Here is a 27,595-nt window from a genome sequence, read left to right as displayed (position 1 = left end):
GAGAAGCCTCAGGTAAAAAGCAGAGAAGCTACCCAAGTTCTTTTCATTTCTTTTATCATCATACTAATAATTTTGCTTTCTGAAATGATTACTCTTACAAGCAGCAAATATTTTTTAGGAAGTTAGAATTATTGATGTCACGTTTTCATATTCAGTATCCCAAGTAAGCATAAGGTAAATTCAGGAAAATATATACAACCATTTTCTTGGTTAATTATTTTTAAATTTAATGTGTTCATTTGTTCTTTTAAATATATATTTCATAAATGGTGAGTATGTATTCCATGACATAAAAACTAAGTGTTTCTGTGTAATCACTCAAATGATAACTAGTGTTAGCAATACTTCTGTTTCATCAGACGAGTCATTTCATGAAGATTGCAAATTATTTGTTGTCCCCTCTAGAGTTCATGTCATGGGAAATTTAAACTTTATTGTCTTAACTTTAATGTTAAACATTTCCTTCATTTATGGTATGGCCAGACATGTTTTCTTCTTTGCTGCTATTTTACATTTCAGATGTAGTCTATTCAGGATCATTTTTTTTTTTTTTTAAGGAGGATCTTTTTCTTTTCTTTTCTTTTTTTTTTTAGGAGTCAGAGCTTAAAGTGATGAAACACTTTTATTCTTTATCTCTGAATTACATGCTAATAAAGACAACTGATAGACAATAATATGATATACTCTGGCCCTAGAAGATCCTTAATGAGGAAATTCTGTGGCCTGTTTTCTCTTCTGTGCTATTTTTTGTCTTCTAAGGCAGGCATTTTTATCAGTTCAGTTTGTTGGTGTGACTAGTTCAAACTTGTTCAGAGTTTTATGTCTGAAATAAGTAATCAATTAGCCTATATATATATATTTATATTTATATATATATAATTCTTTTTTTACCAACCATTATAATTATCTAAGAATATCAGGGAATTGTGAAGTGGAAACAAATTAAAAAGAGCTCCAAAATTAAAAGAGCTCCTCTTCCAAAAGAAGTGTGCTGACATATATTAAAGAATAAATGAATTAATATCACAAAAGAGGAACAGGAGTTAAAGAGAAGACCATTGTTTAGATGGAGTCAGGCTGGTGCACTGCCAAGGAAAGCAAACAGGTTTTCTGAAGACTTGTTACGAATTTCAAGTTGCATCATTCTGCTGGAGTGGGTGCTTTCCCCAGTATGTTAGATCCATAGCCGGTTCTTGACAGGGTGGCAGTACCTTTCCTCCACTGTACTCTCACCGCTAGCATAGATGTAAAACACAGTAAGTACTCAGAAAATATTTGAAGAGTGCATCTATCAGTAGAGATGAACGAAACATTTGTATTTCTAAGGGAATATTTTCTGCCTTTCTTCTGCCAGAATCCTCTGGTTATAATCTTCTCACTGCTAGGTCAACAGTCAGAAAACATTATGTAGAGGTTACTGGTCATTATCCTAATATATTTATCAAAAAATCTGGACTATATGAAACTGCCTTTCATTGCAACATTAGACAAAACACTGTTTATCAAACACAAACTTTAAACTACCACCAAATTGGAAGAATATGATCTTAAATTAAAAAATATACTTAAACATGATAATCTATCTTTATCTACCTTCCTAAATATTAATGCATGAGACTTCTCTTAATATCTTGAATATGTACTATGATTTTTATATTACCTCTTTTTCTTGTTTCCATTTATATTTATGCTAGTGAAATTTATTAGTATCTTTCATTGAAACACTATTATTTTCCCTGGAGGAAAATACTTTATTTCCTTTATGAAAAGCATGCTTTACTTCTGAAATACAGAATTCATTTTGCTTCGGGTTCTGTTTGTTTGTTTTCACATCAACTTCATTCTAAATTTTCATTCAAAATTATTTTTCAGGCTTGAGTTCAGGTGAAAATGTTAATGGAATTAAAAAGTAATCAAATGAAATTGCAATGTATAAGTCAAATTTGAAGAAAACTGAATTAATAAAGGATTCTGTATATAAAGAAATCAAAATTATGCTTTCAAAAATATTATGTAACTGGAGAAAGTAATTTTATTTTGAGGTCTCTCATGATTCTTTAATATATATTTTTTCTTATTTTGTAACCTTTTGGTAACATATATAGGAGACAGTTAATTTTGGTAAGGCTATATAATTCATATATTCTTGGTCTTGACATACATGATCAATTACTTTATAATGTCTACTAGCCTTGCTCTTGTCCACTGGACAATGGAAAAAAAAAATGTGTCTCATCTACTCTTCTCTATTTATAGTTTTTAGATAGTATTGGATTGATCTAACAAAATTGAGCTTACACCTGCTGATGTCTTGGAGCTCCCTCTTAATTCTGTTATATAGAGAGATAAGTTATGGACTGTTGACAGATTCAGGACACTGTCTTACAGAAAAATAACAAGAAAATATATTACCAACTCTGGTCCAGATGAGATGAATAACTGGCAAGCTGGAGTCAAGGAGGTCCTTTAAAGAAAAAACCCTAATATTAAAAATATATTCAGATGAGCCTTCTGGAAAAGAAAATTAACATTAAACAATAACAAGGAAACCAAACTTGATGGAGAGATAATGCTCAGGTCCTATTTTCATGGATATTTTATGTAGTAAGCATATTGTTGACTAGACAAACTTATGTGTTATAAACAACATGGAACATTTTTGTCAAAAATTTGGATAAGTAGGAGCTGGAAGATGGAAATATATTGATTATCTGCTGGATGATGATTACATCAAATTAAGTAAACATAAATCTTAGTATTACTAGAAATTCTGTGTGGCAACATCTACTTTACCCTCTTCAGAGATGTGAATCTGTGAAGTGAGAAATTGCTATCAATTTTGTTTGTCACTGAATTTTATATATATGTATATTTATGCATATGCTTATATATTTGTATCTATGTATATATTTTATATATTATATGTCTTTTATATATAAAAATATATATATATTCTGTATATATGAGTATATACAATAATATGATTTAATGATTTATTTTATATATAAAAAAGGATCTGTTATATTAAGCAAATGTAAGAACCTAACCTATATGTATATGTATATGTAGGTTCTTATATTTGCTTAATATATTCTTTTAGAATATGAAAAATGTTATATTATTTTGAAAGAAAGAAAGAGAGAGAGATGATGAACTGCATTAACAATTACTGTCACTCAAGTTTTCACCAATCCAGGCATAGCTAATGCTTGGAGTTTGTTGCTTGTGATTGTTTAAAATATTCCAAGTTGTAGAACTTTATTTTGTTTACCACTCAAGATATAAAGACATACAAGATGGTTATTTAGGCTTCATCCAGTTTAGCCTTTAGATTAATGGGGTCATTCACTGGACTATTATTAAAATTTGCTAAGGCTTTAAAAATTTTGCAGATAATTACAGAAAAACAAAACAAAGAAACCCAAAACACTTTTTCTTGCATCTTAAAATCTTTTTTAGTTACAAAAAGTTAATGATACATTTATTATACTGCTATGGCCTGAAAATTTTATTACCTGTCTTTGAAATGCGCTATTACAGAGTGCTTATTTGTTTCTTCTAAGAAAATGGCCTAGGCATTTAGCGGAATAGTAATTCTTAATTGTTCTACAGTGCAGGTAAAAATGCTGTTAATCTGAGGAAATATTCCTTTTTGTTGAATTTTTTGTTCCCGTTTTGCTAATACCTCACTCTGTTCTTTAATATTCTCTGAGAGTCTGAGAAAGTGGCTGCTATACCAAGTGCCTATTCAATTAGACATTCTGTCACATAAAGTGAGAATGTAAATTTTAACAATAATTTAGATATCTAAAATAATTCACAAGTACACAGGATCGTTAGTTCATTATTCATGAATAAAGTGATTTAGAGCTGAAGCTGAGATGAGAGTCTTCCTGTTAAAGAGGTTGAGTGAAAAAAAGACTTGAGATCATGGAGTAATTTCATAAAGTGCTATTTCTACAATCAAGAAGTGACATTCATTACTTGACAAAATTAGATAAGGAATACATTTTATTCTGTTTCTCAAATAATTGTATTTGTATGAGCATAGGAAGCAAACCATTGGAAAGATAAAATTAAATTTTAATACATTTAATGGCTACAATCTCTGCGTGAAGGAACTTTTCTATTCCTAATAGTGATGTGACTTTCTAACTTCATAAATTTTGGGATTTTGGTGGGCCAGATGTGGAAAATATTTCTAGCTAATTTAACGAGTGATAATCATAAACTCATCTATAAAATGACTTTTAAAATATTCCACATCGCAGCTGCTCTGCATTATATTAATTGAAATCACAATGAATTCATGATTTGTAACATATATAATATTTATTCCAATACTTATTCACCATGATTGGGAATGGAGTGTAAATCTTTAATGGAGTGTAAATCTTTAATTCCTGCCCCCAAAATCCCTCCTCTAAGACTCCATTAAGACTCACCTCTAAGACTCACCCTCCTCTAAGACTCTGTTAGTTCCAGTTGTCGCTTAATGCATATGTTGTGCTCCAAACAAGTCTGCTGCGTGTGAATATCTCTAACATGAATATCTCTAATATGAAATTTCTAGCATATGAAAGAAATTACATCTCTTTCATGTGTTAGTAACTTTGCACATCGTCTGATTGTCTTCATTGGCTTTCCACAGTCTTCTGTAATTGCAATCAGTAATAACGCCCTGGATAAAGAGCAGCAAGACCTCTTAGTTTCACATCACCATTGCGCTAACTATGAATTCTGAAGCTGTGAACAAGTCATCTAATTGTTCTAGACGTCCATTTCTTCATCAGTAAAAATAAATAAGAATATATGACTGTCCCTATTGCATCAAACTCTGAAATTCTAATTTCCACTAATTATTTCCTCATTCTTTCATTTGCATGCTTTCCAGGTTCTTTCATTTACATTCCATCTGGGAAACACTATGCATGTCCACTTTCTAAACCATTTAAGCAGTCACAACCTTATATGGCAACACTCTCCAATGATGAAAACTCAATAAATATCCCAAAGTCTGTGCCATCCTTTCTGCTATGGAATGTAACATCTTGTCCAACTTCTCTTAGAATGTAAAATTCACAAACATGCTATTTTGTGCTTAGTGAGGATAAATAGCATTAAGGAGCTGTTGTTTTCATTTTCCTCAGAGTTTTGAGAGTAGAAAAGGAAGGGAAACTGGCAAACATGCCAAAAGCGATATTTTATTATGTAAACATCAGACTACGTGTTAAAAGATTACCTGTAAAATACAAGATTTAGTTTTCATATTGCAATCCTAACCAAATTTCTATGGCCTCAATTAACTAAGAAACATTTCCCAGTCAACTTTCATTTCTTAGGAAGCAAAGATTTTACTTGGGTTTTACAAATAAAAGTTCCCAAGGTGCAAGTATCACTTGAACCCAGGAGTTTCGGAACAGCCTGAGCAATATAGTCAGACCCTGTCTCTACAATAAGTAAACAAATGTTGGCTGACCATAGCACCACACACTTTAGTCCCATCTACTAGGGAAGCTGAGGCAGGAGGGTCACTTGAGCCCAAGAGCTTATTGAGCCCAATAAGCTATAATTCTAGCACTGCACTCCAGCCTGGGAAACAGACCGAGACCCTGTCTCAAAAAATAAAAACAAAAACTAAACTAAATTATTAAAATTTCCACTTAAAATATTATTTTGAACAGTTATTTATGGTGTCAAGGAGCACATTCTGAATCCATTTGTCATTTTCAAATAAGACATCTGTATGAAGTTAAGAGCCATTTCCCTTGCTTCAAACCGTGAAAATACTGCCCATCCTTTTCATCTGGTAATTATTATTTAAAAGAAAATTACAAAAATTTGAAATATCTTTTCTAATCATGAAGCTGTACCATAGAGTCTACCTAACAATGACTTAGTTGATTTAAAAAAATGAGGTGCTTATCAGCTCTCTTTTTTCATTTTATAAATTTATTAGTATAATACATATTACATAAGTTGTTGAATGTGGCAATTCACTCAGAAAGTGCAAAACAAGGTCAAACTGGAATGCAGATGAGGTCATAAACTTTTTAAATAGTCAATAAAGCAATTAATGTATCAACAGCATGTGTTATTAAGCAGTAATGTGATGATGCCACTGATCACACCAGGGTCCTCTGAGCGTTTATAAACAAGCAGGGAAGCTGAGCTCTATAGATGTTTCACATGTATGCTGAAGAAAAATAACAGCATTTATTTAGCCTTGAAATTGTTAAAATAACTCTATTTTGAATGCTTCCAAGAAGCTCAAAATATACATATTACAAAGCATACATTGAATAAATAAAATGGAAACATCTAAAATATAAATCAGAGCCATTTTTATTTACTTTTAAATTATAAAAACATACACATTCATTGTAGTAAATTTAAGTAAAACTAACATTTGAAAATTAAACATCAAATATCTGCCCTCTCAAATGCCATTTTTGTAAGTAGTCTCAACAGTTTAGTTTGAATTATTTCCTCAATATTTCTATCTGGGATATACGTAATATATCATAAACATCATCTGGAATGTGTATGATATATGCCTATCTATTATATATGCATAGATATTATAATAATGGAATCACACTATATCTATTCTGCATGTTTATTTTTTTCCATTTTACTCAGTCGTGTGTTTGTTTTCATGTTTAAACATTTTAAAAATTATTGAAAATGAAACAAATCATCTTGTGTTGCAGTATATAGGTTAATATACAGTGGGATTGAAAATATTTTGCTACCTATTTTTAAACATCTCAAATCATCATGGTTTCAGTACCCTAAAATCTATTGGAAAATTACTACTGAAAATCTGCTATAGAAATATTAATAAGATGTTTAGTTAATTTATATTCCTAAATAAAATGAGTAGCTATATCTATGTAATTCTTCTTCTCTTCAGTTGTGCAAATGGACTATCTAGTATTTGGACTTTGCTTATTTCTAATACCACAGTTTAAAGGTAACTTCAGGTTATACTGAATTCCATATCCCAGTGAAAAACAGATTATTCAGTTGTGTTTGCTTTGTCATGATCATTAATTCATAAGGGTGCCAAGAAGATGCAGGACATGCTTCAGTTTCTATTTTGGTTGATGTGATGAAGAGACTTTATGATATGGTTTGGGTCTGTCCCCACCCAAATCTCATCTTGAGTTGTAGTTCTCATTATCCCCAAGTGTCATGAGAGGGACATGGTGGGAGGTGATTGAATCATGAAGCCAGTTACTCCCATGCTGTTCTCATGATAGTGAGTAAAATCTCATGAGAGCCGATGGTTTTATAAGGGTCTTTTCTCCCTTTGATCAGCACTTTTCCTTATTGCTGCCATGTGAAGAAGGACATGTTTGCTTCCCCTTCCACCACAAGTGTAAGTTTCCTGAGGCCGCCCCAGCCATGCAGAACTATGAGTCAATTAAACCTTTTTTAAAATTAATTACCCAGTGTCTGGCAGTTCTTTACAGTAGTGTGAGAACAGACTAATACACCTCACTACTAAATATAGACAATATATTCATTGATAAAGTTTTATGTCATATTCATGGCTAAGAGAATGGATATAATGACTATTGATTCATGCCTAAGATGGACTGTCATTTTCTGCACATTTTTTCTCCAGATTGTATAAAGAGAGTGCTGCATTGCATTGAAATTGAAGAGCATATGGCCGGGCGCGGTGGCTCAAGCCTGTAATCCCAGCACTTTGGGAGGCCGAGACGGGCGGATCACGAGGTCAGGAGATCGAGACCATCCTGGCTAACACGGTGAAACCCCGTCTCTACTAAGAAATACAAAAAACTAGCCGGGCGCGGTGGCGGGCGCCTGTAGTCCCAGCTACTCGGGAGGCTGAGGCAGGAGAATGGCGTGAACCCGGGAGGCGGAGCTTGCAGTGAGCTGAGATCCGGCCATTGCACTCCAGCCTGGGCGGCAGAGCGAGACTCCGTCTCAAAAAAAAAAAAAAAAAAAAAAAAAAGAAATTGAAGAGCATAATCCATCCCAAATCCAACATGCAAGCACACACATACACAACTAAACATTTATTTTACTAATTTACATGCTTTTGTAATTGACAGAAGATTCGTTATCGTTAGTCAGTCACCCTGCAGTTATTATTACAGAGATTGAACAGTACAGCAGCTGGGCATCATTCATTGAATAAGTAAATTTTATACCAGTCATGCAAATGAGCGATGCTGATGCCTGGCAGAAACCAAAAGACAATTGTAGCCCATAAACTTTGATACAGTCCATAGTTGAAGAAAAAGACAATTCCAAACTTGTTACCATCTGAAAATTCAAATAACCTTTAAGAGAAAAAAAGAATGTGCGTAACCATTTAACTGTATATACAATGTACTATACTAGGAATAGTTACTTATTCATGGGTCAAATTATGGAAACAATCTAAATATGTAACATAATCATAACTGCTTAAGTTTGAATACATTTTAAATTGATATTTTAATAATAATGTAGCTTATAGGCTACACATGGCCAAAGGTACTTTCCGATTCAGTCAACAAAGATAGGATTTATTGCCAGGGATTGATCTTGGCACTGTAGTAAAGAAGACAGAAAGAATATATATTCTTGTCAAGGTTGAGTAAGTAAATACATAAAGGAATTTTATCTTGCAATAGGAACCATGGAAAAGATAAATACTGAGGAATAATAGTATAGACTATAACAGACAATGATGGCTAGACTAACTAATGAGGTACAATTTAATGAAAGGATGAGAGCTGAACTGTGTTCCAAATGATGCAGGCAAGCAATAATTAGTAGGAGGAGTTTATTAGGCAGATATAACAGCAAGTGCAAGTAACCTAAGGCAAGGATTCTCATGGATTTTGGAAGAATTGGGAGACAGCCAATGCAATGGGAACAGGGAGACTGAGATGGAAGGTCCACATATATAAACAAAGTTTTAAAATTGCCCTTAGAAAACCATATGGGAAATTATTAAAAACCCAGTTATCCCTAAAAACAGAAAGAAAATATACACATCTTCTCCTTCATAAATGTTTTTGTAAATTATTTTGCTAAAAGAGAAAGTGATAGTCAAAGTCATTTAATGGAATCATGTTGACAGTAAATTTAAATTATAGTTAAATTATTCCGTTTGCAATTTCTCATATGTAGATAGATTTTCTTTCTGTTATTTACTTTCTTGGGACTAACCAATGTGTAAGATTCCATTTTAGCATTAGAGTCTTAAAAAAATTCTTTGCATTCATCAGATCCAAATATTTCCCTCTACTCTTTTAAAAATGAGGAAGCCAGAGACCAGATGGTTCCAGTGATTTGTCCTAGGTCAAAACAAGCTATACCAAGAAAGGTTCTAGAAGTAACATCATCAGAGCACTCAGACAGTATGTGTTTTTCTATTGCAACACATGCAAATCTGTTACGGAAACACTCAGGAGGTGGAAAAATGAAGTTGGTTTGGAAATGTAGATTATAGCTATCTTAAAAGCATCTGACAATTTTCATCAGTACATAAATGTCTGATTTAAGTAATTGTTAAAGAAACCCTAGTAGATGGCAAATGTTATTCCAGCCATTTTTAAAGAAATACATGGTGAGCAGTTTCCCTGTTTTGTGTTACAGTAAGTGGAATCTGACATAGTAAAGAGGTTTCCTCCATCCTAGTCTAATATTTGATAAAGTTACAATTTCATTTACATCTGTTTTCATAAAATTCTGAATGTTATAATTTGGTATGAATATTTATATAATATGAATAAAAGATATATAAATTATAGAAGAATGTCTATAATTATGAGCATTTCTTTCTTGTATGTTTAGTTGTTGCTTATTAGAATATAATGCTCAGGATGAGAACTTTTACAAAAAGTAGCTTTTCAATAGAATAAAATATGTTTCATTGGATTATCTCAGTGAAAATAAGGGTGAGTTTGTGACACTGGGGCTTGCCTGAGGGTGGAGGGTGGAAGAAGGAAGAGGAGAAAAAAAAAACAAACGACTGGGTACTAGGCTTAGCACCTCGGTCACGAAATAATCAGTATAACAAACCCCTGTGGCATGAGTTTACCTGTATAAGAAACCTACACATGTACCCCTGAACCTAAAATAAAAGTTTTTTTTTTTTAAGTGAGTTTATGAAGTAAAGTTTTATGATTTCTGTTGCCAGAACACACACATACTTGTCTTTTAATTTGATAATATTTTTAAAGCCATCTGCAGCATCTCTAGTAATTCTGAGAATGTAATCAGTTCCCAATTACCTTCTCAAAAGAATAAAATAAAGCAGTGAATAATCCAAAGGCTATTTATATTTGGCTAATTATATTTCTGTTTTCTCTTTCTTTTTTTTGTTTCACACTCACTCACTTTTTCATGAATTGGAAATGAAAACTTTTTTTTTTTTTTTTTTTTTTTAGTGACCCAATTCTAATGGATAGTAAAGGGGAACAAAGCATTCTTTCATTGTAAGTGACTAGCAAATTTCATTCTACAAAGTGACTTTTTATTTTGTTTAATTTTTAATTTTTTTATGTGCCAGACGCCTGAACTCGTTTATTATTTTTATTCATTTTTATTCTTTAACTTCTATTTTGTGTTAAGTTCTGGGGTACATGTGCAGGATGTGCAGGTATTTTTTAACATAGGTAAACGTGTGCCATGGTAATTTGCTGCACAGATCAACTTACCACGTAAGTATTAAGCTTAGCATCCATTAGCTATTCTTCCTGATGCTCTCCTTCCCCCTTCTCCCTGACAGGCTCCAGTGTGTGTTGTTCCTCACCATGTGTCCATGTATTCTCATCATTCAGTTCCCACTTATAAGTGAGAACATGTGGTGTTTGTTTTTCTGTTCCTGCATTAGTTTGCTGAGGATAATGGCTTCCAGTTCCATCCATGTCTCTGCAAAGGACATGATCTCATTTCTTTTTTGGCTGCATAGTATTCCATGGTATATATATATATGTGTGTGTGTGTGTATATATATATACACACATTTATTTATCCAGTCTATAATTTATCCAGTCTATAATTGATAGGCATTTGGGTTGATTTCATGTCTTTGCTATTGTGAATAGTGCTGCAGTGAACATATGGGTGCATGTGTCTTTATAATAAAATGATGTATATTCCTTTGGGTATATACCCAGTAATGGGATTGCTGGGTCAAATCATATTTCTGCTTCTAGATTTTTGAGGAATCACCGCACTGTCTTCCACATGGTTGAACTAATTTACATTCCCACCAACAGTGTAAAAGTGTTCCTTTTTCTCCACAACTTTACCAGCATCTGGCTTATCTCTTGACTTTTTAATAATCGCCATTCTGACTGGCATGATTTGATATCTCATGTGATTTGATTTGCATTTCTCTAATGATCATAATGTTAAGCTTTTTTTAAAATGTTTGTTGCCTGCATGAATGTCTTCTTTAGAAAAGTGTCTGCTTATGCAAAGTGACTTTTTAAATATTGATAACTTGTTCTTTTAAAGGTAATGACAACTCTGAGCAGAATCAGTAGCACTTAAGGAAAGAAAATAATAATCTCATAAGAATCAGAAAATACTCCATTAAAAACAATGGGGCATCTTTTCTCCTTCAGTTACTTAAAATGTAATTTTAGTGTAAATATATATGTATGATGAAACAGGTATATGCTACTTTAGCTATATCTCTGTCTGTTGCAGGATTGCATTATTAAGTCTGACAGGATTGCCATTCATGTTAATCTGCAGTTCTGTGTCAATTTTGAAATTTGCGTATGTGTGAAAACTCACAGAAAGTTACAGAAATATGGTAGATACTTGACTGATAACAACAAAAATCCCACCTCAAAGTGTCCTAAACAAACAAACAAAACACAAAACCTGAAAATATGTAGGTTCACATACTGGAAAGGCCATGACCTAGAGGCTTCAGTCATAACTTCATCAGAGATTCTGCTCCATTTCTCTGCCATTTTCTGAGTTCTTCTTTGCTTTGTCTTAAGATGTATCATCTGGCTAGCTTCCTCATAGTAGTGCATGCAAGTGTTACAAAAGTTCTTGAGCTCACATGCTCACATAGCTACCCAGACCATCAAGCCCAAGTCCTAGGCTTCCCTCTAATTGGACCAATTTGTTCATTGACTCACTCCGAAATAATCCCTGATGTCTAAGGAATACCATGTCCAGATCGGCTTAAATTGGGTTATATACCTGTCCTCAGACCAACCATTGTACAAGGAGTATTATTATTGGATTGGTAAAGCATCCAGGGGCCCTCTTTGGAGACAAGGGTGGAGCGGTCTTTTCTAAACTCTGAGAATTTGTAATGTACAAAAATACCAAATTCTACAATGTGTATCTTGTTAAAAAAAAATAAGAAACAAACAGAAGTACATTTATAATAAGAATGAATGTAGGGAATTTTTAAAAATTTTGATTAAAATGTGATATAATTTGCATCATGGATATATACATTATATATTTTAAAATGTTTCAATTACTATCAAGACTATATTATGCTAATTTCATCATGAAATTAAAATGATTGTACAAATTATCATATTCTCTTATTACTCAATACTTTTTATAAATAAAATTTTTAGTAATTGCAATTTTTCACATTTTTCATGAATAACAACATTCATGGAAAGTTTAACATTATTAAATTTAATATAGAATATAATTATTCTACATCATATTTATTATTCATACTATAGAATGCTTGATACAAGATTATTAAAAGTGTGCTTTTTATATAAATTCTCCAAATTAAAACAGGATAATCATTATATTTTACTTAATAAATCTTCAAGATTCTGTTTGGGGCCTGTTTAATTGGTGGAAATAGGATTTCCGAAAGGTTTGTTAATTAAGCCAGGTAATATTTATTGAACTCACCATATGCAACTTATCATCCAAAAGCATTGTGAACTAACAGAAAAAAAAAGCTCTTTCCATTCACTTCCCTTTCTAGTGGAGAGGGACAAACAATAAGCAAATAAACAAGTAAATAATTAGCATGTCAACCATTTCTTAAGTTCTATGAAATTATAAATAAATAAATAAAATAAAGTAAGTGGATACCAGTCAGTGTTGTGGGTACAAATGTGGATTAGGTAGGTAACATACACAATGGGGTGCTATGCAGTCATGAAAAAGAATGAGATCATGTCCTTTGCAGCAACATGTATGTAACTGGATGCCATTATATTCCTAAGCAAACTAACATAAGAACAGAAAACCAAACACTGCACATTCTCACTTATAAGTGGGAGTAGAGCTTAACATATGGAGATAAAGAAGGGAACATCAGACACTGGGGCCTACTTGAAGGTGGATGGTTGGAGGAGGAAGAGGATTGAAAAATTTCCTATTGTGTCCTGTGTTTATTACCTGAGTGATAAAATAATCTGTACACCAAACTTTTACTACACACAATTTACCTGTATAACAAACTCGCACATGTAACCTTGAACCTAAAATAAGAGTTTTAAAAAAAAAAGGACTTTCTTATAAAATGAAATTTGAACAGAGACCAAAAATGAGGAAGAAGCAGGCCAAGAAAATCCTCAGCTTTTGTGGAAAGGTTGTTGGAAGCACTGGTAGAAATGATCAAGGTTCAGAGCAGAACATAAATGTAATGGCCCAAATCAGGTGCTTCTTGGTTTCTTTCAGAAACAAAGACAGAATTAGGGAAGAATGTAAGAGTTGAGATGAGAGTAAGCAGGGACTGGATCATGGACAACTTTGTATGAGGTACACAGGCAGACTTTAGACTTTAATCTCAAAAGGGAAGATACTGCAGAATATTGAGCATAAAGATGCCATTGTCTGACATATTTTGGAAGGACTATCTGGGCTTCTGGTTTGAGAATAGGCTATGGCTTGGGAGAGTGCTTTATGTGCTCATAGTCTTGGCTTTCAGTGTGGCAGTCACTATTTTAGCAATTACCTGAACTACCTCATTTAATTCTGCCATCAATCCTATGTAGTAAATACTGTTTTTTGCCCCCAATTTACACATCAGTCAATGAGGCTGAGAGTAAATCTGGTGCTAAAGTAGTAGAGCCAGGGGTGACAACTACAATGCGCTTGTTGGGGACTATAGCTCCTGAACGTGCAGCCTTGGTCTGACCTTTTCTCGTGTCCCACTCAGCCTCTCCTACACAGCTAATTAGGACCTGGTTAAAAGCATATTGAACAAAGGTAGTGCACATTTAATTAACCAACAAAGATGACCATATTATTTAAATAAATACTTATTTTTTGAAAAATATTTTTAAAAATAAAACAAATCAGAAGAACCTATACAGGACAAGCATTGTTTTATCAATTATGATTGCTTACATTAGTTTAAGACTGTTTTTGTTCTTAGAACAGTAAATGTGGGAAAATGGAAAACTTTTAAATTAGGAAACAAACTCTGTTTACCTGTAGTCAAATAACATAAAGCTAAACATAAATATATAACTATGCAGCTACAACCAACATAGATAATATATGGCTATGGCATCAAGATCATGATGAATAGAAAAAGTAAGATAAATAAAGAAAGCTAATAAAATATTTTATCTACATTTTCCTAAATATAAATACAAATGCAATTGTTGGATTGTGTTATTTAAGCATATGAATATAGTCTATGGTCTAATTTATTTTGAATAATTTATTCTTTGTAACAAAGGCATGAAGAGAAAATCACCGTGATGCTCATGCCTGCCCAGCCCTCTTTCAATGATGTAATGAATACTTTTTTCGTCTCACTTCAGGGTTGCAATTTCAAACATGTAATTAATGGTGGAAGAGTTAGGAGATATATACACAGATGGATACTCTCCGCCATGATTTATAAATATACACACACATATGTGAATGATTATATATGTATATATAATATATGTGTGTGTTTGTCCTATGTGTAGTGTAGTGTAAAACAGGTTGGCTATTTTGCTAAAAAAAATCTCTTACTGAATATAAAATGATTTTTTTATTTTTTATTTTTTATTTTTTATTTTTTTTTTATTTTTATTTTTTTTTTTAAGACGGAGTCTCGCGCTGTGTCACCCAGGCTGGAGTGCAGTGGCGCGATCTCGGCTCACTGCAAGCTCCGCCTCCCAGGTTCAGGCCATTCTCCTGCCTCAGCCTCCGAGTAGCTGGGACTACAGGCGCCCGCCACCACGCCCGGCTAGTTTTTTTGTATTTTTAGTAGAGACGGGGTTTCACCATGTTAGCCAGGATGGTCTCGATCTCCTGACCTCGTGATCCGCCCGCCTCGGCCTCCCAAAGTGCTGGGATTACAGGCTTGAGCCACCGCGCCCGGCCTATAAAATGATTTTTTTAAATCAGAGAAATTTTCGACGTGAATTCTTTTAAGTTGAAGAACACATATATGCTCTTGCTTTGAAAAACTATATTGCCTATCTTCAGAAATGTGGGTACATGCCCAGATACCCTACTTATAACTGAAATGCCAATAGTGTCTAAGGTGTTTAGTTTGTGAATAATTTTATGTGGTCTTTATTTTCTTCCTTTCTGTTGACTCTCACAGACGTTGGGTAGCATTTTTTAGGGTCATTGCTAATGTTTAGAATAAGACTAATTATCTACCTACACACACACACACACACACACACACACACACACACAAACATATACCCCCATATACTGGATATAAATGTGTCTAAAAGCATCCTTTTCGGAAGACATTTTTAAAATACAAATAAAGAAATTGAAATGGACTAGATGTGAATGGATTTACATTCTTCTACTTAAATATTTAGACAATTTATCCTTGTAAAAAAACTAAAAGCAAGGAAGAGATATAGCATAAGGACCAGTACACAGTAACACTGAATAAACAGACTAATAATTTTTGAGTGCTTCTCTGATCTCATTCAAACCTTTCAACCATCTATAAGTTCGGCATTATTATTTTTATTTTAAAAAATGAGAAAAATGGTTAATTTGCCCAAAGGATTTTGAAACTAAATCTTTCTGATCTCAAATTTATGACCTTCAAACCAAATAATTAAATGTAATTATGTTAAGAATGGAAGCACATTTTTAGGAGAATTAAAGAGTTGTACAGAGATGCTAGTTGACTTGTCATATACAAGAAAGTATAGTAATGAAGTTAAATTTCCTGAGAAAGAATGGTAGAAAATAGCAAAATCATTTGATTCTTAACTACGAGCTTCTACACTGAGTGGGACTCCCCTATAGGTGAACTACCCCGTTTCTCAGAACCTTTATAAACATTTTACGTGACAAACATAAATAAACTTTGTCTTTTTCCATTAAGCTACATTTTTTTCTCTAATAAAGTCTTCAAATTTAAAGGCCTAATGAAAACTTCACTCTTGAAGTCATAAAACAGAGTAAATTTAAATGTAAGTCAAGACCAAGAATCAACATTATTATTTTGAAAAATACATTTATAAAATTATTCTGTTTCAAATTAAGAAATACATGTTGCCAGGGAGATTGAAGAATCCAGGTGTTGTTTTCTCTTTTTCCAGAATTTCTGATTAAAGAATGTGGAGTCACTGTTTGTTTACAAGGTAGGGTTTCAGGGGAGTGGTACCCTGAGCAAGTTAGTTTTGACAGAGGTGCCAGAAATTATCTAACACATTTTTGAGAGGAAGATTTGGTAGATGGGATGAGTAGGTGGAGTGAACCTCATTCCAGGAGAATCTGTAGTAGGTAGGGCTTGAAGACAGTTTTCACATACTTAACAAATTTAACCACAGCAGAGAAGGCTCTTTTTAGTCCTACCTTTATAACCAGATATTGAATTATAATGTGGCTCTTATATTCAAATACATGCCTATGCCTACTTTTACATACTTGGTGTAGTTATGACTTTTTAGTGTTTCTTGGAAGTGCATTCTATAGGAAAACATATATATTATAGTAGCTGATAGAAGGGATTGGTTATTTTATCAGGCCATTTATGCATTGCTATAAAGAAATACCTGAGACTGGGTAATTTATAAAGGTTTAACTGGTTCAAGCACTCACTGCTGGCTGTACAAGCATGGGGCTACATCACACGGTTTCTAGGGAGACCTCAGATAACTTTCACACACGGTGGAAGGTGAAGCCAGAGTAGGCGCTTAACATGGTGAAAGTAGGAACAAGACAAGAGAGAGAGTGAGTGGGGCAGGGGTGCCACATGCCTTTAAAAGAGCAGATCTCAGGAGAACTCACGCATCAGGCCATGAGGGATCTGCCCCCATGATCCAAACACCTCCCACCAGACCCTACCTCCAGCATTGGTGATTACAATTCAACAGATTTGGGTGGGGGATCAATATCCAAACAATATCAATTATTCAATTTTATATTTGTGTTACTGGTAAATAAGTTACTGTTGGAGTAATTTTCTGTTATAAATTTTACCGAAGTGATAAATTTTAGGGATATGTTAATTTTCAACTTTTGCTCTTCAGTATTTAATAATATTTTATGTATTTTATAACATTTTTAATAAGCATTATTTTAAGTATTTAATAATGTTTGCAATTGACGTTATGAGAAATCAGGAAAGTATATAAACATAGGTTGCATTCAATAAGTAAAGAGCTTTATAGAATAGCAAGAATTTGATTAATTAATCAAATTTTTTTCTTTTTGCTAGAAATTGTAGAATTAATAGGATCTAATAAGATGTAATAATTCAATAAGTTGAAATTGAATCAAATTTCAGATAAGCAATTATAGTAATGAAGAAAAACTAAATCCTGCTCAAGTGCTTTTTTTTTTAGTATAAATGAATTACCTTTTACTTTTTTTTTTTTTTTTTTTTTGAGACGGAGTCTAGCTCTGTCGCCCAGGCTGGAGTGCAGTGGCGGGATCTCGGCTCACTGCAAGCTCAGCCTTCTGGGTTCACACCATTCTCATGCCTCAGCCTCCCGAGTAGCTGGGACTACAGGCGCCTGCCACCTCGCCCGGCTAGTTTTTTGTATTTTTAGTAGAGACGGAGTTTCACCGTGTTAGCCAGGAATGTCTCACATCCGGACCTCGTGATCCGCCCACCTCCGCCTTCCAAAGTGCTGGGATTACAGGCTTGAGCCACCGCGACCAGCCTACCTTTTACTTTTTTATGCTTAGTCTTATTTTATCATATTCTGTAAGTGTCTCTATAGGCAGTATATATTCTATTTATTTGTGTATTCTGTTAATAGATATAACATGTAGAATATAGTACACGTTTAAAATAGATTTTATGAAAAACACATGGCGCTTACTTTAATAAGCATTGCACAAAGGCTGTGATAACATAAATATAGCATATAAAACAACTTGGAATCAGCATGCATGTTTTTATGTATATTTTATTTATTTCATTGTAGATTTATACTAAAGTTCACCCTAATGGTCTTTACTACTTAAAAGGTTTAGCTAGAAGATTTGTTTATTTGACAAATATTTATAAGCTCCTACAGGGTGCCAATTACTAAGCAAGGAGTAGGATATAAAATAGTAAAAACAAAACAAAACAAAACAAAATTTTTATGAATCTTAAAAATTACCAATTGATAAAATTTTAAATAAGTGAGCATTTCTTTATGCATTGCTATAAAGAAATACCTGAGACTGAGTAATTTATAAAGGTTTAACTGGCTCAAGCACTCACTGCTGGCTGTACAAGCATGGGCCCACATCACTTGGTTTCTAGGGAGACCTCAGATAACTTTCACACATGGTGTAAGGTGAAGCCAGAGCAGGGGCTTCACATAGTGAAAGTAGGAGCAAGACAAGAGAGTGAGTGGGGCAGGGGTGCCACATGCCTTTAAAGGAGCAGATCTCCTTTAAAGTGAGCATGCAAAGGAAGATACGATTATAAATTGTGATAAGGATTGTAATGGAAAAGTAAAAACATAGGAGAAAGGGTAAAGGGACCAACTTTATGTCAAATCAAGAAGTATCTTGTAGGAAGTAATATTCAAATTGTGATCTGAAGGATAGATAAAAACTTCTAGAACACAGGGCAGAGACTCAATTGGTTAGTAATTGGCCAATATAATAAATGTTTATCTGATTTTAGATGAAAAATCATTTTAGGTAGAGGAGTGCATAATCCCATTATGCTTTTACAAGATTACCTTGTCTGCCTTGTGGGAAATGGACTTAGACTTGGGTGGAGTTATTTGTGTGTATGTGTGTGTGTGTGATGAAGATCATCTCTGGATGGATTGAACGGGGGTGGTGAGGGAGATAGAGGCTTTAAGAATGTCCCCTAGTTTGGGAACATGAGTAAATGAAAACGAATTTTGCCTTCATTGAGATCAAAAAGTGAAATAAGGAACAAGGTGATGGAAGGATCAGAAGTGATAGGTAGGTAGGTAGGTAGCTAGGTAGGTAGAGAGAGAGAGAGACAGATAGATAGGTAGATAGAGATAGATGGATAATTTAAGTTAGTATCATTGCTGCCTAAATGTTATTTGAAACAATAGGAATAAAATATATCATCTTGAGAACAGAAAAGTATTGAGCGCTGAGCTATGAGAAATTTCATCAGTCAGTAGTTAAATAGAGAATTAGGAAAGAAAGAGAAAAAGGTGGAGGGATAGGAGAAGATAAATAGCAGATGGTGGAGTGGGCAAAGCTAGAGAGAAAAAAGAGGAATAGGCAAGATACAAAAAAAAGGAGGAGATTCAAATATAACATAGACAAATCGTGTAAAATGAGCACAGAAAAGTGTTTGTGATTTGACAGACACAGAGGTTATTGGTGGTCTTAGAAACTGTAGCGTTTGGAGTTGTAAGGGGGGATAAGAATTTTGGACATGAATGAGAGAATAGAAAGTAGATATCTTGAAGGAGATGTGTATTTGGCTGTTTTATCTTAAAATGAGAGTCACTGTAGGATATTTGCATGTTGTAATATTCTATTAGAGAAGAATGCTGAAGATTCAGGAGAAAGAAGCCTTTGAGAAAACATAAGGTAGAAGGAAGGGAATGGGCTCCAGAACACAGATGGTTATATGGACTTTTAATAGGAAGAGAGATATCTTCACTGTTTATAATGAATAAGATAATAGAAACAATAGTTTCAGAACCATGTAGATTTACAGACTTTGGATAAAATATGAAGGAGTTTCAAATGTCTTTTATTTTCTCAATGAAATGTGATGCAACGTTTCATTGGAATTTATACAAGGGCATTCAGTTACTAAAGTAATGGAAAAACATAATTATGAGAAAGTTTGCCCAGGGTCCATCTTGCATGAATTCCAAGTCAGTAACACTCACAGAAGTGAAAACTCCAAGGTTTTTGTTTCATTTTGTCTTGGATTTAACCTCTTTGCTCAGATACTGATATTTTATTTAAACTCAATACTTATAACTTGTCAAAACAAAACAAAACAAACATCATGTCTTTCTTTGCCACCCAAATTTGGATATTCAGCACTAGAATAAAAGATAATTTTGTGTTGCTCCTTATAAATAAAATGTATATTCTTTATAAATACAAATGTATATGATTTTTTGCCTTCATAACTTTATGTATGTATATACCTATGTAACTGTATATAAATATATATGTGTTTTTTGGCCTTAATAACTCAATACATTTGCATATATAAATATACATATATTCATATATACACATATATACATACATTTATGTACATATATATGAAGTTAAGGCCAAAAATCATATACATTTACATATAGTTACATATGTATATTATATGTATTCTTATGAAATTACATATTATACAATTATATATAATATACATATTCTTATAGAACATAAGTAGCATAAACTAAGAAAAGAAGCGATCCATATATAAATCTATGATCTATAATTCACATACTTCTACAAAAGAAGTCTGAATAATTGTATTTGGTAGCCTATGTAGAAGAACTGAAATAGGAACATATGTGAATCTCTCATAATAAATTTTATATTTTAAACACATATATCTGCACAATAGGTACCTTTAAGAAACTTGTAAAATAGCACACTAATGAATAGTATCTATTTTTCTTGCAGTCATGCAGAAATTGCAATTGCTTTTATTTTGCAGATGGGTAATAGTAAGCAAGGAGAAAAAGCAGTGTTTTTTTTTTTTTCAATTTTAGTTTGCAGAGTTACTTCACCCTAAATACCTTACAAGATCTATCTGAAAATTATCATTTAAATTGGCTCCTGAATTTCAGCATCTGAACATAATTCTCCTATTTTCTTACGGTCAGTGACAGCAACAATAACAGCAACAACAAAACTCCAAACTAACAAAAATTATAATTCAAGATGATAACAAACTATCAATAACCTGAAACTATACATTGAAAACATAATTTCTATTATCTGGTAAATTAATCTTTACTATGTCTAATTAAACAGTTGAAAATGTTAGTGTTTCTTTTCACTTATGAAAGGCTTTAAAGTATTTTAAAGGATATAAAACAGGTAAGAAAAACTATTTAGCAAATTTTCAGTTAACATTATTAACATCCGTCTGCACTATGTACTTCCTCTAAATACTACATTTTTGCCTTTAAAATCAGCATTCTTTTAATTGCCTCATAGCTGTTTTCCATACAAAATCTGGTGGGATAGAGCAATTCCAGTGAGGAGATCAGATTTTACCAGAAGCACCATTTCCCAGCACTCTTTTCTGGTAGAAGCTGGGTTCCTGGTGGAAATGATGCTGCTATTAGAATGATCTGAAGTACTCTGGAGAGAGACCTTCTGCTCAGTTACCATTCAAGCTGGAACCTGCTATGACAGTTGTCAACAGTGCCCTTTCTGATGTCTCCCAGTTGTGTTCCATTTAGAATAAGTACTTAAAGAGACACCTGCTAGGAAAGCCAGAATAGAGAAGCTGCATGATTCTGGCAAACATATGTAGACAATAATATCCCTTTCCTACCTTGGGCAATAACTTAATAAAGCCTTTAAGACAACAGAATCTTAAGTAGTCATCCTTTTTGTTGTTGATGAGAAGGAGGGATATGGATACCAGCATCAAAACTTTCTTTGTGTGCCTACAGCTGTGATCTGGGCACTACCACGTTATCCTGCTGCTATGACTCTCCAGCCATATGCTGCCGTTTAGAGTACAGCCTATGATTCAGGTTGCAATGCTTGTGAAATTGGCATAAAGTCTGTCATCACTGTACTCTAAACACCCTGCAAGCCAGATTTTTCTTCTTCCTATGAAAATTAGACAAGATCCCCCAAATGTCAAGCATATAGATGGTATATATTCTAAATATATAAAGGTGTACCATTCAAGAAGAGCAAAATATTATTTATTAATTATCACCAAGGAAGAACTATAAAGATAATGCATTAAGAGAATGAGAAATAAAATGACCCAACCCAAACCTGTTAAAGGTTTCTGGTAAATAAGGAAAATCATTTAAAGATGATGGACTAAGTGTTTGGATCACTGGGATGTGGAGCAGTGGTCTGCTTTTCAACATTAGTATTTAAATGGAAAACAAAAAATGTAAAATTAGTTTCAATTCCAGAAGCCTGATTTTATTATTTTGTCTTTATCCTCAGGAATTAAACAATGAAAACATGATAATAAAGATGGTCCTTTGTATAAAAACAAAGGTAAAATAAACTCTCTGCACTTTCCCAAACATCAGATTTATCATTTTTTTTTTTCTTACTTGATTACAGATAAAGTGTAATATCCTGAACTAGATACAGGTCATACAAATGACAAATTACAGTTTGTATCTGTTTTTCCCATCTACCCTGACTTCCAGCTAAAGGTACTTGTTCTGATCCTAGCACTACCTGCCTTGCCTAAATATTGATTCTGTTGTTCATATTGGTCTTGAGCCTTGTTAGGTTTATGGAACTGCTACTTCCAGTAAGATATTGTAAGTATGGTAATAAGGTATCTGTCTTATGGAGGGTGATCTACAGTTTATTTATGAAAAGTAATTTGAAACTCAAAGCTCAGATAATCCTCAAACCATACCCATATGAAAGGTGCCCAGTATAACTTTAAATACATCTCCAGTTTGTGTGTTCTTTAGATTGACTACGTTACATAGACTACTACCATATCTTCTATACATTTCTATTAATTATTTTAAATGAATAATAAATATTTTTCCTCCAATATTTAAAACTAAAATAAATAATTGCATGCAACTGAAAAATAATTTGCCAATGAGGGGATTTTAGAATTGAAGAATATCAGTTAGATGAATTGCAGGAGAAAGTAGGCAGCAGACACTTTGTGTATTTTTTTCCTCAAAGGACAGAGGGACTGTCTCCTGTCTTACTTTGTACATGCCCTATCTTTCAACAGAAATATTTTCTTGAAGGCCCTATTTTTCTCTACCAATTTCACCTTCTTATCCTTTCTTTAAAAACGTAGCAAAATTCACCTCTTATAGACTGTTTTCTGTGATTAACTGTATCTCACTGATTACTGAATTGCTCTTCCACAGTTTTATTTAGAAGTGTGTTACTTTCCATTCATTGTAAAGTTCCTCTTGGAGGGGAATATTATAGCAGTTAGTGTATACATATATTGCCTCTTACCATATTTTATGGCAATTATTTCTATTTCTTCTATGACGCGGAGACCTTCCCAAGGTCAAGTACATTATTTTTGTATTTCTGGCACCGAGTTATCTGGTTCCTGGCACACAGTGGGTACTTAATAAAGTTTTGCTGAATGAGAGCATTAATGATACAATAATGACTGTTGAAGGATTCTTCCATCTCCTTGTCCCCTGTTCCACCTTCTCTTTGCTCTAAAAAATGTTTAGCATTGACTCGATGTTTTGAATTTCTCAGAAATGATTTTCAGCTTCCTGAACAGCAGATATCCTACATCAGCAAAGTGTTTAAAATCATGCTTTGTTAATAGTGTTTTGTTTCACTAGCTGGGTGCACTTGGCGAATTACTTAACATGTCTGTGCTTTTCTCTTCCTCACTATCAAATGGAAACAATAATACCTATCTACCTAGTGGGATGGTTTTTAGTTTAAATACCTTCATAAGCATAAGGCATTTATGACAATGTCTAACACAGAGTAAATGTTGAAGCCACTATTAGTCCTTATCCTAACAAAAAATCCATTGAGATAATATGTCATTAGAATGGATTGTATCTTCCTTCCCAAATAATTCATATTTTATTGATATCTCTCCAAACAGCATTAAAAGTAATTCTGATTGTTATAATTCACTAATTTGAGGTCCTTTATATTTCTGCTTTCTATGACATGGCCTATCTGTGTCTCTTCTGTTCACGATAAATCCCACTAGGATAGACAGAGATGCTTTCTAGGCATTTATCATGCTAGTTCATGGTGAAGATAAGGACTTTTTAATGGAAGCTTTAAACTCACAATTTTCTTTTATTAGTTTAGTACAATGATTAATATTCTCAAAATAAACAAAGGAGTAAAAGCCTAAGCATCTCTAACATAGACAGGCTTTTATTAGTGTCATATCAAAAGTCATTTAACTACTATGTGGTTAAAACTGTCTTATTTAAACCAGGTTATGTCATAACACTGTTGCAGAAAAGGCGAATAGTTCATATCGTACTGCATGTTCAGTCACTCACAATTAAACTCCACAATATAAAATTTCACTGTAAAGCTGTTTTCAACTCTCAACTGGCCTAAGAACTGAAGTTCTGTATATGTGCAACTTGTCATTTATGAATGGGATTTGTTTCTAAAATGTGTAATTAAGCTCAATTGTTTGAAACTAGAAAGATGCTTTAATGTGCTTTAAGGAGTTAGGCGCATAGACTGGGTCACAAACAATTTGCCCATAAATTACCTCAAGAAACAATTCTATAGAATATTACTAATACATAACTGTAGTATGGGAAAATGCTTTCAGAAGTTAAAAATGAGATGCCAGGACGGTCTCACCCTCAACTCTGGACTATAATCTCCCCATTTCACTACTTCTTTTCCAGTCCAACTTCTGTAAAGATGGAGGCAATCCTTCCTCATTCCAAGACTATAGTTGAAAGCTGAAACTTGAACCAGGTAGGCTTTAGAGTGACTCTGAAAAGGGGTTGTAACTTGAGAGGGAGGGAGAAAATGGGGTTAGGTCAGGGAAAACAGAGCTGAAATTTTCTTCTCTACAATACTTCGCAACTACTCCATTACCTCAGGAGCTTCCAGAGTTGGGGGCACACTCCCTGAGAGGTAGTTGAGGTGATGCATTGTAGTGTGTGGAATATATTAGACTCTCGTATCATTTTGTTCTTGGAGATAAGAAATAAATGTAACCTTTTCGTATTTAAAATACAGACAGACTCACCCCCATCACGAAGGTCATTGTGGTCACGTGCAGCTTTGTAAGGTATGCTGAGGGAAGGGTAGGTGAGCTCTAACATGGAATATAGTGGATCCTTTATCACACATTTGCTTTCACTGTAATGTATCATGTTCCAGCTTCCAGTTTCCATACTCCTGTTAAGCAAGATAGCAATCCTATTATTCCATTGTAACTAAACAAATTCTCAGCAAGTGGAGATGTGTTTGTTTTCAAATGGACAGTGTGCAAAAGTAAACATAATATAAGCAAATGCTAACAAACCTTGGGAAAAATGACTCCTCTAGTTTTAGAATAAGTTTTATAATAGGTTTTATTATACCTTTTAAAAACTAACATGATCTGATCCAATAAGAAGTCATACAAAAAAATTGAAAATGTAAAAGTTATTTGAAATCAGATATTTAAACTGTCCATCTGTTATGAATGATGACTTTCACCCGAGGTTTGTATCATGCCTTGATAGGTTAGCTAACAATGAAAGTACATGGATATAATTAAAAATGAATAGATAATTAGCAGGTTTATCTTCACATTTTATTTTTTAAACCGATTCACGTACATGATCAAAGTATTTTGAAACACTGGCCTAGACTTTCTGTCACCTCTTCCTTTTTCTTTAAGGACTTCCATTATTGGCCTTTTCCTCCTCCTTTCCTAGCTGTCTGTGGAGTTCTATCTAGTCTCATGAGCATTCTTTTAATTAAATAGCCATGTTTGGGCATCTTGTTTTTAACAGTTTGCTTTTGTTCTTGCTTGTATCAACTTATATTACTACAAGGGATTAAAAAAATAAAAGTGAGCCTTTAGATTTCTGAAGGACTAAAGCATTATTTCAAAAGGTGTGGTAGTGTTTAGTATATGGCTGGTACGAATTAGGAGAAAAGGTGATTGCTGAGAATTTGGATCCAAGGACTATGTTGTAGGGAAGCCACAAGAAGAACAAAATGTGGAGCTCTTCAAAGAGCTAATTCTCCCAGTGATAATACAATTCAGTGAAGTAGGACCTGAATTCAAAGGAAGCCAGGTAGCAGTTTCAGAGTATGGTTATATCCAGTTATATTTTACAGAGTGCTGACTGGAAGGAAGATGGATATACTAAATGGAAAACAGGGAAGGAAAGAAAGTCTCTAAAGCAACTTTGCTGTTTATCTGATACCAGATGAATTTGTGTTTGCCCATATAATGCATGGGCAAAGAAAATAAAGTGACTGGTCATCTAACTTAGTTTATGTCTTTATCTTATTTCATTGTTTTAAAGGCAGGACAAGTACAAGTGTGAGTCATAGAGTTAAAATTTCAATAAGAATTAGCAGTGACTGAAGTTTCCAAAACCAGTTTCAGAGTTGCTGTATCAATGTAATGGAGATGAGAGCTATGTCAGAACATCCTTGTGAAAAAATAAATGTGATAGCAAAGCAGGATTTCAGATGGATATTTGTGGAAACTGCCATAGATGTCAATAGCTTGGCCACAAATTAGTTATTTCAGGACTTATTGTGAACTATGCTCTAGTGGTTTGAGAAAAGTGAATTTAAAAATATCACAGATATGCTTGGTGAGGAGAGTAGCAAAAGTCATTTATTAAGCAGAGGAATGACTGAAAACACATAATTTGCATGACTTAAGCCATGTTCTTCTTCAGAACATAATAGTAGGTTATAATGCAAGGTAAGAAAAGGCCCATCAAAAAATAGGGTGGTATGCAGAAAATATAATTTTAAGAGAAAGTTATTAATTTTTTTCTCGCTTTTATGATAATTATCTCATCCTCTTCTTCTACTACTATTTGTGTCTGTAATTATTCTTGTATATTTGGTAGAAAAACACAATTAATTATTCTGTTTAACATAGAAGATAATGTAGCTATGAGTATCTTTCAGTAATTCTATTTCTAAAAACTAGAAAAATTACCTTGTGTAAGTAATTTGATTTCTTGTGTTGCAGTATGAATCTGTGTGTATGTGTGTGTGTATTAGCAATACATTCAGGTGGAGCTTTCTAGAATCAGTGTGCAACAGTATATGTAAGATTCAGATACAAACAGTTATCATGGCCCAACTTAATTTTCTTCCATGGTGTTAAGAATGTTTCTATTCGATGGAGGCTATATACTAAACCAACATTTATAATAACATTAATCATAGTAAGATCATATTTAATGATCTAATATTATTATCTTTCCATATGGTACACCATTGTTTAACAATAGCTCGAAGACTTAACTGTAATGTAATTAGACTAATTCCTTACAAAAATGTGAAACAGCAAGAACTAATTTATTTTTATTTCTTTAACTAAAATATCTTTTGGGCT

At 33.3% G+C, this 27,595-nt stretch overlaps 1 protein-coding gene and 1 long non-coding RNA gene across 9 annotated transcripts in view; one reads left to right on the top strand and one right to left on the bottom strand.

The window, feature by feature from the left end:
- Nucleotides 1–27,595, top strand: part of PCDH9 (protocadherin 9) — a 957,408-nt gene that overhangs the window by 234,835 nt on the left and 694,978 nt on the right. The window lies entirely within an intron of this gene.
- Nucleotides 1,149–21,669, bottom strand: LOC103879297. Its single transcript, XR_001896926.1, has 3 exons — nt 21,592–21,669; nt 2,413–2,464; nt 1,149–1,235 (listed from the first exon to the last, which is right to left on the bottom strand). It is a non-coding gene; the product is annotated as an uncharacterized LOC103879297 (long non-coding RNA).

Source organism: Papio anubis, chromosome 15 (genome assembly GCF_008728515.1).
Source record: "Papio anubis isolate 15944 chromosome 15, Panubis1.0, whole genome shotgun sequence".
Lineage (NCBI taxonomy): Eukaryota > Metazoa > Chordata > Mammalia > Primates > Cercopithecidae > Papio > Papio anubis.
The sequence above is the reverse complement of the archived record's forward strand: the minus strand, read 5'-3'. Positions and strand labels throughout refer to the sequence as shown.